Raw genomic sequence first — 12,620 nt, forward strand, 5'->3', positions numbered from 1 at the left:
TTCTTTTTTCTAGCCCTCCGAATCGAGAACAACTTCGGTAAAGAGACGAGGCCCGAAGAAAAAGTATAGCTCGGATGAAAAGTTTGAGATCATAGCAATCGCGCCCGACGGCCAACCTATTGAACCCCTCCGGACAAAGAGCGCATTTGTTGCTCAGTGCGGGGTTCTGGTTAGGGACAAGATCCCGATAAGCATCCAGCAATGGTTTAAGCCGGCTATAGAAGACCCTGAGGTGTCTTATGTCAATGATATGCAGAAAAATGATCTTTGGACTGAGCTGAAGTCAAATTTCACCCTACCGCCTAAGGATAATCCAGAGAACCCAGTTAAAGAGAAATTAATCAAGTCTTTTGCTCTGAAGAGGATGGAAGAACTATTCAGGAGGTGGAAGAAAGAGCTGAATAAGTTTGTCGAAAATAATGAGACACCAGAATTCAAGGGCAGATATGAGAAGATCAGAGATCACTGGCCCGCATTTGTGGCCCACAAGACATCAGAAAAGAGTAAGAAGATGTCGGCGACAAACAAGCAAAATGCTGCGAAGAAGAAGCTTCACCATCGCACGGGGTCAGGTGGCTACCTCGTAGCCCAGCCTAAGTGGTCCAAGACTGAGAATGATCTGGTTCATAAAGGGATCGAACCAGAGACAATTAACTGGCCAGACCGTTGTCGGACTTGGTTCTTCGGGGCTGGCGGAACACTAGACCCTGTAACAGGGAAGTGCATTTGGACGAACGATCAAATGGACATACCAGTCAGTAAGCTTAAGCAATATATCGAAGCAGCGCAGGAAGGGACGTTCTTTCCAGACAGAGAGAACGACGAGCTCACAATGGCCCTCGGGAATCCTGAGCACCCTGGACGGACACGAGGCACGCCAGGCTCCATTCCGTGGAAGGTTGGGTTTCCGGAAGCAGGCGGTTACAAATCCCATGAGAGGAGGAAAAAAGTGCAGCAGACCCAAATACATGCGCTGCAAGAAAGGGTAGACGCGATAGAGGAACGAGAAGCAAATCGCAGCAAACGTACTGCCGAAGCCTCCCCCGAAGCTACCCCGCCATCTCAGCGCAGAAGCAGCGTGGCTTCCACCGAGCTGCTTCAGCTGGAGCATGCCTTGACGGCTCCTGCCAGCTATCCCGTGGATGCTATAACGGAGTCTCAAAATTGCCACCTTATGACGCAATGGATGAATTTGAAGGTCAAGGCGGCTGTTGGCTCTGTTTATCCTACTGAACCCGGCGCAACTTTTCACTGCCGGCCGATTCCAGAAGGATATGCTAGGGTGATGGTGGATGAGATAACGGAGGGATTTGAGGACCTCCAGCTTGACCACCCTACCGGTGAAGGGGAGACTCGGCTGGGGTCTGCTCTGAAGACTCCATGCCTATGGCGGAAGGAGCTCATCAACCTTCCGAACTGGACGACACCGCCTCCTCCTCCTCCGGCGAGTCAGGGCACTTCGCCTCCACCGCCTCCTCCTCCGGCGAGTGATGATCAGGGCCCTTGGTCGGCTCCTTCTCCGGCGCGTGGCGGCACTCCGCCTCCTTCTCCGCCTGCGCCGACGCGCCCGAGCAGCCGGCCTCCTCCTTCTCCGCCTCGTCAGCAAGGGCGGAAGAGACCTGCCGCCGCTCCAGCTGCTCCGGCGCGTTGTAGTCCTTCTCCTCCGCCGCTTAAGCAAGTAAAGAAGACAACCGCTCCGTCTACTCGGTCGGCGTCTAGCAGTACAACCAGAGGCGGGAGGACATACAGATTCGGTCCTTCTCTGAAGACTCCAGAGAAGTTACCATATGAGAGGACCCTGGAGGAGAACGCCGAGATCGCGCGAGAAGAAGTGAGGAACTTCTTTGAAGGGGTGAAAGCAAAGAAACATCCACCTCCGGAGGAGAAGGTAGATCGGGTGAAAGTGAAGCGCACTCTGGCTGCCCTGACAAAACCACTGAAGTCTGATCCGCTGAAAGGAAACTATGACCGCATTATTGGAAAGGAATTTGCCGAAGCGGAGCAGTCGGGAAGTACTATCAGTGATCAAAGGCTGAAAGAACGACGAGCTGGGAAACAAATTGCCCAGCTCGGCGAACAAGTGAAGCAATCGTGCCCCCCGCTCAAGGTGCCTAGCCACAACGTCGATAATGATCCGAGGATGGTGCCCGGTTATAGCAATCTTGCAGATTACCTGCCCGACGAAGTACATTATGAACCCATGGAGGTGCAAATACAAAGATACGAGTACGGGAAGCCTCTCGTCAAAGATGAAAGATCTCTATCAACGATGATGCGAAGATTGCATGATTGGTACTTGAAAATCTGCAGAGACTCTGGGGGGAGGAGTACTTTGTATGTGAAAGTTAAAAAGGAGCATGACCTCGTTGGAATTGATCTGTTGCCTGTTCCATTTGAGGAGTTCTATCAGTTTTTCAATCAATTGGCCCTCGATAAAACAACGGTCGCCTGCTACTGTCTGTAAGTAGTACTACTTCTGTCATTAAGCTTCTCTATATAGCTTAGCTCTTTCATTGCATGTATTTATAATCATCCTCACTATATTATGCAGATTGAAGATCGCCGAATTGAAGAAAAGACAAGTCGGTGATATTGGGTTCATTAACACATATCTCATAGATGCAACTCAGGTTAAACTTCATGCCGCAGCTACCGAGGCCAACTTGCTACGATCGTTCGTAATAAATCAAAACAAAGATATAATACTCTTTCCTTACAACTTCAGGTGAGTGTTACTGTCTTGTGCGTATTCGGTTTTCCTTATATATTAGTCAAGGTTATAGTAATGTAATTCATGAGTTATGCATGTGTGTGCAGTTTCCACTATATTCTCCTAGATATTAAGCTTGAGCAGGGAGTAGTAACCGTCTTGGACTCTAAACGAAAAGATCCCAAGGAGTATGCGGACATGACTGAAATCCTCAAGAAGTAAGTTAAATCGATCATTATCCACCATATCAGCAACTTTGTTCATTTCCTGATATCAAGTAATTGTTTTCTTTGTCCGGCAGGGTTTGGAGAAAATTCACCAAAACAGTTCCGGGACTGCCGAAGGAGCTGGAATTTAGACACCCGAAAGTAAGTACTATAGCAGCATGTTCCGCGCATCTCCTAGTGATTCAAGCGCTAGTTTCATCAATACCATTTAGCATTCTTGCTTATCAGTTTGATTGACCTCTATTTCTTGTAAAGTGGTTGTGGCAGGAACAAGGGAATGATTTCTGTGGATACTACATCTGCGAGTCCATCCGCCACACGACCTGTGAGCGGGGCGGGTACTCTAACGAACAATATGAAGTACGTAAATAACAACATTCACAATTTTATTTTATTACCATCATTTGTGTTGAGTTTCATTCATTTATATATATATATATGTATTGACCCCCTTCTTCAAATTAGATGTTTCGGAAGCGGGATGAACTCCTAGCACCAGCTCGCATGCGAGCAATTCAAGAGGAATTGGCGGCATTCTTTCTTGACCACGTGATCCCTGAAGACAGAGAATTCTATGTGGACCCTGAGTCCGTATGATTATATTTGTAAGAGATAATTATTGTATATATGTAGCCGGTAGTGTCAGATAGATATACGAGAACTTGTTGTTCGACCAATCTCTCGGAGAAGGAGAGGTGGTCGATATCACTTCTCTCTGTATATATGCATATATGTTCATGACGATCTTCTGTTTCCTTCGTTTGCTTACTAGCTAGCTAGCGTGTCTAGTCCTCTCTATATACGTATGTATAGTACGTAGCGTCGACCAAGCACAGACATAACAGAGGACACTTCTCTCTATTAATTATAACTAGCTAACACAATATATGAAACACCTAAATTAACCCCCCAAAACCCCCAACCCCCCCCCCCCTTTCAAAAAAAACAAAAACCCCAGCCACAGAAGTGCTGACGCGTGGATGCCTATTGGTCCCGGTTGGTGCCACCAACCGGGACCAAAGGGTCTCCTGACTGGGCTCTGCGCACTGCCCACGTGGAGGGCCTTTAGTCCCGGTTCTGGATTGAACCGGGACTAAAGGAGGGAGGTATTAGTACCGACACTTTAGTCCCGGTTCCGGAACCGGGACTAAAGGCCCTTATGAACCGGGACTAAAGGCCCTTATGAACCGGGACTATAGGCCCTTTTTCTACCAGTGTTATGTGCCACCTCATCCAAAAAATCTAGTTGGCATTCATGATACTACTTATGATACTCCCATTACGACCAGCCTTATGATACTAGTATATGATACTTCCCATTACAACCAGCCTAATGAAGATTTTGAGTAACCAACTTTAATTTCTAATCAATGTTGCCTTTATCCACCAACCAAAGCCTCTTCTCTTCAGATAGGTCACAATGAGAGTATCATATGTAGTATCCTGCAATCCAATAGGCATTTTTGCTGAGGTGGCATACAATTAAATAAGAAAAGAGATGAGTGAGTATTATGATATTGTTTCATATTATCTGTTTTTCATGAACTTAATACTTTGAGATTCATGTTGGATAGCGGTCTTGGGTGGAGTAACAGTGCCAGTTTTTAACGGTCTACTTGTCACACACATAATGCCTATATATATATTAATTATGCCATGGATGATCAGCATAACTATGCGCTTTTCTGTCAATTGTCTAACAGTAATTTGTTTACCCACCGATGTTATTTATGAGAGAGATGCCTTTAGTAAATGCTATGACCCCTAGGTCCATTCACCTCTATAATAAAACAAATCTTATCATTCCTCACTATTTCCTTTTACATTTATTTAATATATCTATCACTACCAGATTTGATACTTGCAAATAGAAAGGATAAGGGGAATGACGCTCCCTTGTCTTTGTTGGGTGCAAGCATTTGTTTGTGTGTGTAGGTACTACTAAAGTTATTTGTGTGTCGTCTTCTATTGGTTCGATAAACTTTGGTTCTTAACTGAGGAAAATACTACATCATCCTTCCTCTTCGTAGAAATCCCAACATATTTACAAGTAGCAATACCACGCTCAAATGCATTCAGGTGTTTGCCAAGACACTGATCCAGGATTTTGGTCCCGAGTACCTCTGAGCTCCCAGTGAGGAGGACACAAAGAAGTTGACGTCAATGAACAAAGCAAGAGGATGGTCGGGCATGCTTGGGGTGTGGATTGCATGCACTCAAGGTTGAAGAACTGCCCTAAAGCTTGGGTCGGGCAGTACACCGGCCGTAAACCCGCTCAAAGCCGTAGCTTCACATGATTTGTGGATTTGACATTGCTTCTTTGAATTGCCGGGGTGTCTCAATGATATCAATGTATTGCATAGATCATATCATTTTGCGCAGCTAGCTAGTGGAAAAGCGACGGCTTGCAATTACACCGTTAATGGACATGATTATAGCATGGGGTATTATCTTGCCGACGATATCTATCCTTCGTGGGCAACATTTGTGAATACCATCAGTAAGCTAGAAATCGGGAAACAAACTTTTTTTGCCCAAACTTAAGAAGCATGTCGAAAGGATATTGAGAGGGCATTTGGTATGTTGCAAGCTCGGTTTGCCGTTGTTGGAGGTCCTACTTGCTACTAGGATAAAAAATCCCTCTCAAATATCGTGGTTGCATGTGGAATTATACACAACATGACCATCGAGGCCGAGAGAGATTTAAAGTTAGAGTTTTACTTTGGCGGCCGTGTCTGCCAGGACCCAGATGAGATCACTGCATTTCTTGAGACCTACGGGAAGATTCAGGACAATGCCGCACACAACCAACTCCGTGACGACCTCATTGAGCACCGCTGGCAACTGTATGGGAGATAGACTCCCATTTTATTCATTTGATCTTATTTGTATTCATGTCTTTCGGTTCCGGACAATTTGTTATTGTATAGTTATTCAGATTTGAACATTCATTGTAATTGAGGGGATTATTGTGTTGTACGATGCTAAAACATTATAATTTTGATTTATGTGCCACAAATCAGTTTTAGGGGAATAGGCAAAATCATGATTTAAAACAATACTATAATGTAAAAGGAACAACTACAACATCAAGGCACATAGTCATGGTCATTTGTGGCTTCTTCAGCCCCTGATATACATTATATCCCTATATGAACCTTGTTTTTTTATGGAATGAACCTTGTGCTATTATTTACTCCATTAATCAATAATAATAAAGGGAGACTGTTTAGCCTTATATAATTAAAAAAAACTCAAGCAGCTTGGCTAAACCGAACCATGTACCCACGAACCGATGCAACACCGACCGGGTCCGTCTAGGGGCCGCACTCGATTCGCCTCCGCCGCACCCCAACCTTCCCCAAACCCTCGCCTCCGCCGCACCCCAACCTTCCCCAAACCCTCGCCTCCGCCGCCGCCAGCGCTGATGGGCGAGCCCGCCGATGGTTTCTTCCTCCGCCTTCCGCCGGAGCTCGTGGACGAGATCCTACTCCGCCTTCCGCCGGACGAGCCCGCCTGCCTCGTCCGCGCCTCCGCCGTCTGCAAGCCCTGGCGCCGCTTCTTCGCCAACGCGAACTTTCGCGGCCGCTACCGCGAGTTCCACGGGGCACCTCCCGTCCTGGGGCTCGTCCAAGAGGCCGCAAGCTTCCTCGCCATATCTGCGCTTCCAACCCTACCAGACCTTTCACACTTGGTCGCCGCTGCCCTGAAGGCCCTGGACTGCCGCCACGGACGCTACGTCTTTGACTCATACGACCAGTACTGGCAGGGGGATACCGTTCACCTGACCGTCCTGGACCCTCTGACGGGCCATGGGCATCGCATTCCCACACCGATGGACAATCGTTTGCTCTGGTACAGTGTGGCCGTGCTCTGCGCCACACAAGGCTGCGACCACCACGATTGCCAGGGAGGACACTTCAGTGTGGTCATGGTGACCACCAATCACGAGCAAAGGTGACCCTAGGTTGGCTCTACTCGTCCGAGACAGAGTTGTGGAGTGCTCTTACAAGTGTTTCCCATCCAAATGTCCTCAAGTATAGTTATATCCGTGGCTCGCCTAGTGTGCTTGTGAGTGATACCCTGTACTTTGACTTGGATGGTATCATTCAGTGCCACCTTGGTTCCCGGTGTTTGTCCATGCTCGAGAGACCCGCAGATGGCAAGGGGTATCTCATGACAGCAGAAGACGGCGGACTGGGATTCGCCTGGTGGATGTCACAAATCTAACTCTGTGGTCAATGCAAACCGGACTGGAAGGAGCCATGGGATGGGCAAAAGTAAAGACAATTGATCTTACGCGGCTGCTACTTGATGGGGCCCTCTCCATCACATCAGATGAAGATGGAATTTGTGGTGTTGCCGAAGGAGCCCAAATAATATTTTTGAGCACACGGCTGGGTACCTACAGGATTGATCTCAAGTCAAGGCGAGCCAGGATTGTATCTGGTCCGGGCAGTAAGATCTTTCCCTACCAGAGATCTTACATCCCAGGTATTATTCTTTATGATTCTTGGTCCATGTACACAACCTTGTACAGTCATGTGTGATTTGTTGGTCCATGTTTTCTTAATGATTCGCTACTAAGATTGAGCCTGGAAGGAATCATGTGACTTAACAGTAGCTACTAAGGCTGGCTGTCCATCGATGATCCATCCATCATGAACGCAGTCAAGTTGTACACATGCCAAATTAACCAACATGTAGCATGTGGTCTTCGAGTAAGGAAATGATCACCAGTAGCAGCCAGCCAGACGCAAAATGAGCCCCCATACTCAGCGGATGAGAAACCAACCACACCCTTGTTAATTAGGTGCAACGGAAACATCTATCTAGTTTCAGGTACTCAAAAAATAGGATTCATTCATATATTCATTATGCTAACAGAAGTTCGTTTGGTCTCGATTTCCGCATCTCCAGATACCTGCAGAGCAACCAACATTGTCATCAGTCAAACAACTTTGTACTATTCCTTGTATCTCACAATTTTTGCATGATTCAAACACTAAACATTATCTTCACCATCATGAAAACTGGATTGAAAGCTCCAAAGTTGAATCATCTCAACTAAAGAAAACCCAATGGAGCAGTTAATTTCAAGTGGAGGCTACATCGGGCGCTAAAAGATCAGTTGTTTGAATGCCTCCATTAGAGTGAAATGCATTAAATAGATGCATTCAGTTAGAACCTAATAGGTATACTTTTCAGAAATATATGAGCTAGATAGTCAACTACGAGTGAAGCCATCCATACAAGTTGAGATATTAATAATCCCATGTGTAGAATTCAAGATATGGAGAAATGTTGCTGTTCTTCTGCTGATTGGTTGTTCGACCAAATGTACTGCCAATGATGTTATTGTTCAAGATATAGAGAAATGTTTGTTCTTCATTTTAGTGAATTATATCCATCCCGATTATTGAGATGATGAAAGTAGTACTGAATGTTCTGGATTGTTTTCTTGGGCTGCACTTAATTGTTGCCAAAAGGTTTCAAATCTTATTTGAAAGTATACAACATTGCATATTTCTTTTGTACATACCAATACATTTTGAGGCAGATCCGATATACACACGGGAGGTGTATAAACCATTACCTATTGTTTTTGTGTTTGTGTTAGTGTGTCTTGCTGATCCTTGTGGTTGGTGAGTAATCAAAATGTACATTCAGTTAAACCTCATCATCAACCAGTTGATCTAACATTTTGATAACTTGCATTTCTGCAGTAATGGAAGCAACTTGTATGGAGCTGGAGCAGGAGCAGTGAGCTGGTGCTTGAAGTTCTTTGTCAAGATCGAGTTGCTGTTAAGGAAGTACACTTTTGAATCAAGGGGGAGGTGGTGGCAGTGATGTTAGCTGGTGTTAGTGTTGGTTGATGGAATTTGTTTAGTAAGCTGTTGCGTCCCTGCTTGCTGTTTGTTAAGGCCCTTTCAGTTACTCTGTGATCTTGTGAAATGCTGCGACAGCATCGCAATGCAAGGATGGTTTTAATGGGAACTGACTGACACCAGCCTGCTACTTGATTATCATGTAAACTTGGAAGTGTGGACAATATTTTATACTAGGCAGGGTACTATAGGTCTTCAAAGTTTTATTTCCATTCTTGACATGCCTTCATCTGAGCTCTAAGCAGTTACATAGTCAGGCTCTAGCATACAGCAATCACTTGCTCTGATCCTTTCTTCCGTTAAACACCCGCTATTTTGATTCAGACAACAGAGTGAAGTGAAAATCTGGCACGTCCAAGCAGCATCCAGCGGCCCAAGTCTCTTGTGCTTTAGCTGGTAGAAGTATTTTTACTGTGACCTGGGCTATGGAGTAGAGTCATGTAAGAGCAGGAGCTCGGGCTGATTTTGGTCCCGAAACTAAGGCCTTAGCCGCCACCAGTCGCGTGCCAAGCTATATTTCAAAAATACCAAAAATACTACTACCTCCATCCCATAATATAAGAACGTTTTTTACACCAGTGTAATGCCAAAAACGTTCTTATATTATGAGACAGAGGGAGTATAACCCAAAAATTCCTCAAAAGTAGCCCCTTTAGTGCTGTGTTAGTCTGAATCGTTTCTTCGGTTTCTTATGATCCTGTCAACGCTTATCCCTGCCGAGCAGGGCGTATACTGCGTAGGCATTTTGCGAAGTACTCCCTCCGTCCCTAGTGTCAAAAACGCTCTTATATTATGGGACGGAGGAAGTAGATGAAGGTAATGTGGGGTCAGCGATACACAAGGTAGCAGTTTTCTCCACAAGCAGGTCACATATTGTGGGGATTGGCAATCGATCTTAGGACACTGCTCCCTGACATGGCCCTCTAGATCCCAACACCTGAAGATGGGATTAGCGGCATCGCCTATGGCACCCAAGTCATTTTTGTGAGCACATGTGTTGGTTCCTACATGGTCGATCTCAAGTCAAGGCGAGTCAGGAAGGTTGGAGCAAAATGCACCTTCCGTTTGAACCTGATTCACAAATTGATTGATTTTTGTATTGTAATTTCTTGCACTTCTGCAGCAGCAATGGAAGCAACCTCTACGGGCTAGGGGCAACGAGCTGGTGTTTCAAGTGTTTGTCAAGCTCCCCTTTCTGGAGCAAGGGGGAGGTGGTAGTTGCTGGTGCTTCTTTTTTTTTTTTTGAGGCAAATCCTAAACGGCGCTCTGTGCGCCCGTTCCTTTCTTTTGAAGGAACACAATGCATTCCATTACATAACAGGGCTGGACAAATCGCCAGCAACAGCATCTTCTACAAAGTTTGGAACATGTCTAAGCCAGATCTCACACAAACTGGCTCCCAGGTTAGCACCATACGCAGCTAACATGTGTGCAACTCCATTACAAGTCCTAGGACAAGATACCACACATACATCAGCAAAACCTACACGTAGTTGTACTTTAATATCTTTGAAAATAGCCCCTAATGCTGAAAGATCAAAATCTTCAGTAGTTGTTGCATTCTTGAGCTGCACACAATATCACTCGGTCACAACCTAGCTGAGTGGCTGTCCTTATGGCGTAAAGCATCGTCAAAGCCTCCGAGTGAAGTGCAGAAGAGATTCTCTCTAGATTACCTGCACCAGCCGCCAATGCTACGCCACACGCATCTCTGATGACGAAACCCCAACCTCCAGTGTTTTTCTCCTCCAGGAAGGCGCCATCAGTATTAATTTTCAAAGTTCCCAGTGGAGGTCTGGACCATCTCTCTTTCCGTTGTTGCCTTGGCACTTCCCCACTTCCCTTAACCTTACAAAAATGCATAAAAAGGTAATCAATAGAGTGACATATTTCATCAGAAGATTTCATAATATCTCCAGCATTTGCCCTATTCCTTTCATGCCACCATCTCCAAAGGAGCAGGCAAGATTTAAGTTTTTCCTCCTCATTGAGATTCATGATTTCTTCCATACAACTCAACGCATCTGCACAAGGTAGTATCCGCAGTCCCACATGCTCCTGCTGAGCTTTCCTCCACACCTCTTTTACCTTCTTACATTTAATAAAACAATGGCCACCATCCTCATCCAAACGAAAGCAAATCGGACAACGAGTGTCTACATGCATACCTCTATGATGAAGCTTCATGCGAAGGGGTAAGCTGTTCGTGGATAGGCGCCATAGGAAATGAAGAACCTTGTTTGGAAGGGGAAGCGACCACAACTTCAGCCAATCAAAACCACATGTACCTTCATCTGCACTTGAGGAGGAAGTCAGCCCTGTAATGGATTGATGAGATGCAGTATCTATAGCAACTCTGTATGCAGATTTAACAGAAAGTATACCTTTTTTTATCAAAATGCCATACTATGATATCATCATTGTGTTCATGAATTGTGATTTGTAAAATAATCTTCGCATCTTCAGGGAGGAAGGTTTGACTTACTAAGTCTGCATCCCAGTTGTTAGTGACCGGGTCAATTAGCTCATTTACTTTGGTTATAACATTTCTGCCTCTTTGGGTGATGACTCTTCTAGTACTTCCTCTTGGAATCCATGGGTCGGTCCAGATATTAATGTTGGTTCCACTACCAACTCTCCATATGATCCCCTTCTTGAGCAGGTTCACTCCTTCCAGTATACTACGCCAAGTATAAGATATGCCATTTCTGGGACTGGCATGTAGAATTGATCCATTTGGGTAGTACCGTGCTGACAGCACCTGCACACACAAGGAAGACGGGTTTTGAATGAGCCTCCATGCTTGTCTCGCTAGCATAGCTAGATTGAAGGCATGGAGGTCTCTAAAGCCTAGACCTCCTGTTTTCTTTGTTTTCGTAAGTTTTCCCCAAGTGACCCAGTGTGCTTTGTTCTCCTTATCCATTTGGCTCCACCAGTACCTATTAATCATAGTACTCAGCTCCTCACACAAATACTTAGTTAGATCGAAGCAAGACATGGAGTACACCGGGATTGCTTGTGCAACTGCTTTTATAAGGATTTCTTTCCCACCTTTTGAAAGGAGTTTTTCCTTCCAACCTTGGATCTTCTTCCACATTCTTTCTTTAACATATTCAAACGCCCTTGCTCTACCCTTTCCCACATAGGATGGGACACCTAGGTATCTTGAGGAAAGACCTTCGGAAGAAATTTGTAAAATACTTCTCATTTCCTCCTTCAATCCTTGCCTTGTGTTTGCACTGAATAGTATTGTGGATTTGTCTTTATTAATCATTTGACCCGAAGAGGCTTCGTAAATATTTAAAATTCTATTCAGTTCATGGGCACTCTCCGCATTGGCCTCCATAAGCAGTAATGAGTCGTCCGCAAAGAGCAAGTGGCTTACACATGGAGCTTCTCTACAAATCTTGATTCCATTTATTAATCCTCTCATCTCAGCTTCATGTAACATGGCAGTGAACCCCTCTGCACAGATGAGGAACAAGTATGGAGAGAGTGGATCTCCTTGTTGCAAGCCCCTTTGAGGTTCAATTATTTCAGTTTTATCTTGGTTCACCTTGATCTGATACCTTACAGTCAAAACACATTGGATTATCAATTTAATCTAGCACATGTTGAAACCCAGCCTTTGCATCATATCTTTTAGAAACGTCCATTCAACCCTGTCATAGGCTTTGCTCATATCCAATTTAATAGCCGCATAGCCCGTCAAGCCCCTTCTTCTCCCCCGAAGGAAGTGAGTTAACTCGTATGCTAGAAGAATAGTATCTGAGATTAGTCTTCCAGGCACAAAGG

General features: G+C 45.2%; 1 pseudogene across 1 annotated transcript; it reads left to right on the forward strand.

Moving 5' to 3' along the window:
- The first annotated feature begins 6,249 nt into the window (after positions 1-6,249).
- On the forward strand, positions 6,250-9,123 carry LOC147966274 (uncharacterized; annotated as a pseudogene). Its single transcript, XR_015607720.1, has 2 exons — positions 6,250-7,431; positions 8,664-9,123. The product of XR_015607720.1 is annotated as an uncharacterized LOC147966274 (transcript).
- The last annotated feature ends 3,497 nt before the right edge of the window (positions 9,124-12,620 follow it).

Source organism: Triticum urartu, chromosome 6A (genome assembly GCF_056163025.1).
Source record: "Triticum urartu cultivar PI428250 chromosome 6A, HENAU_Tu73, whole genome shotgun sequence".
In the NCBI taxonomy this organism is placed as follows: Eukaryota; Viridiplantae; Streptophyta; class Magnoliopsida; order Poales; family Poaceae; genus Triticum; species Triticum urartu.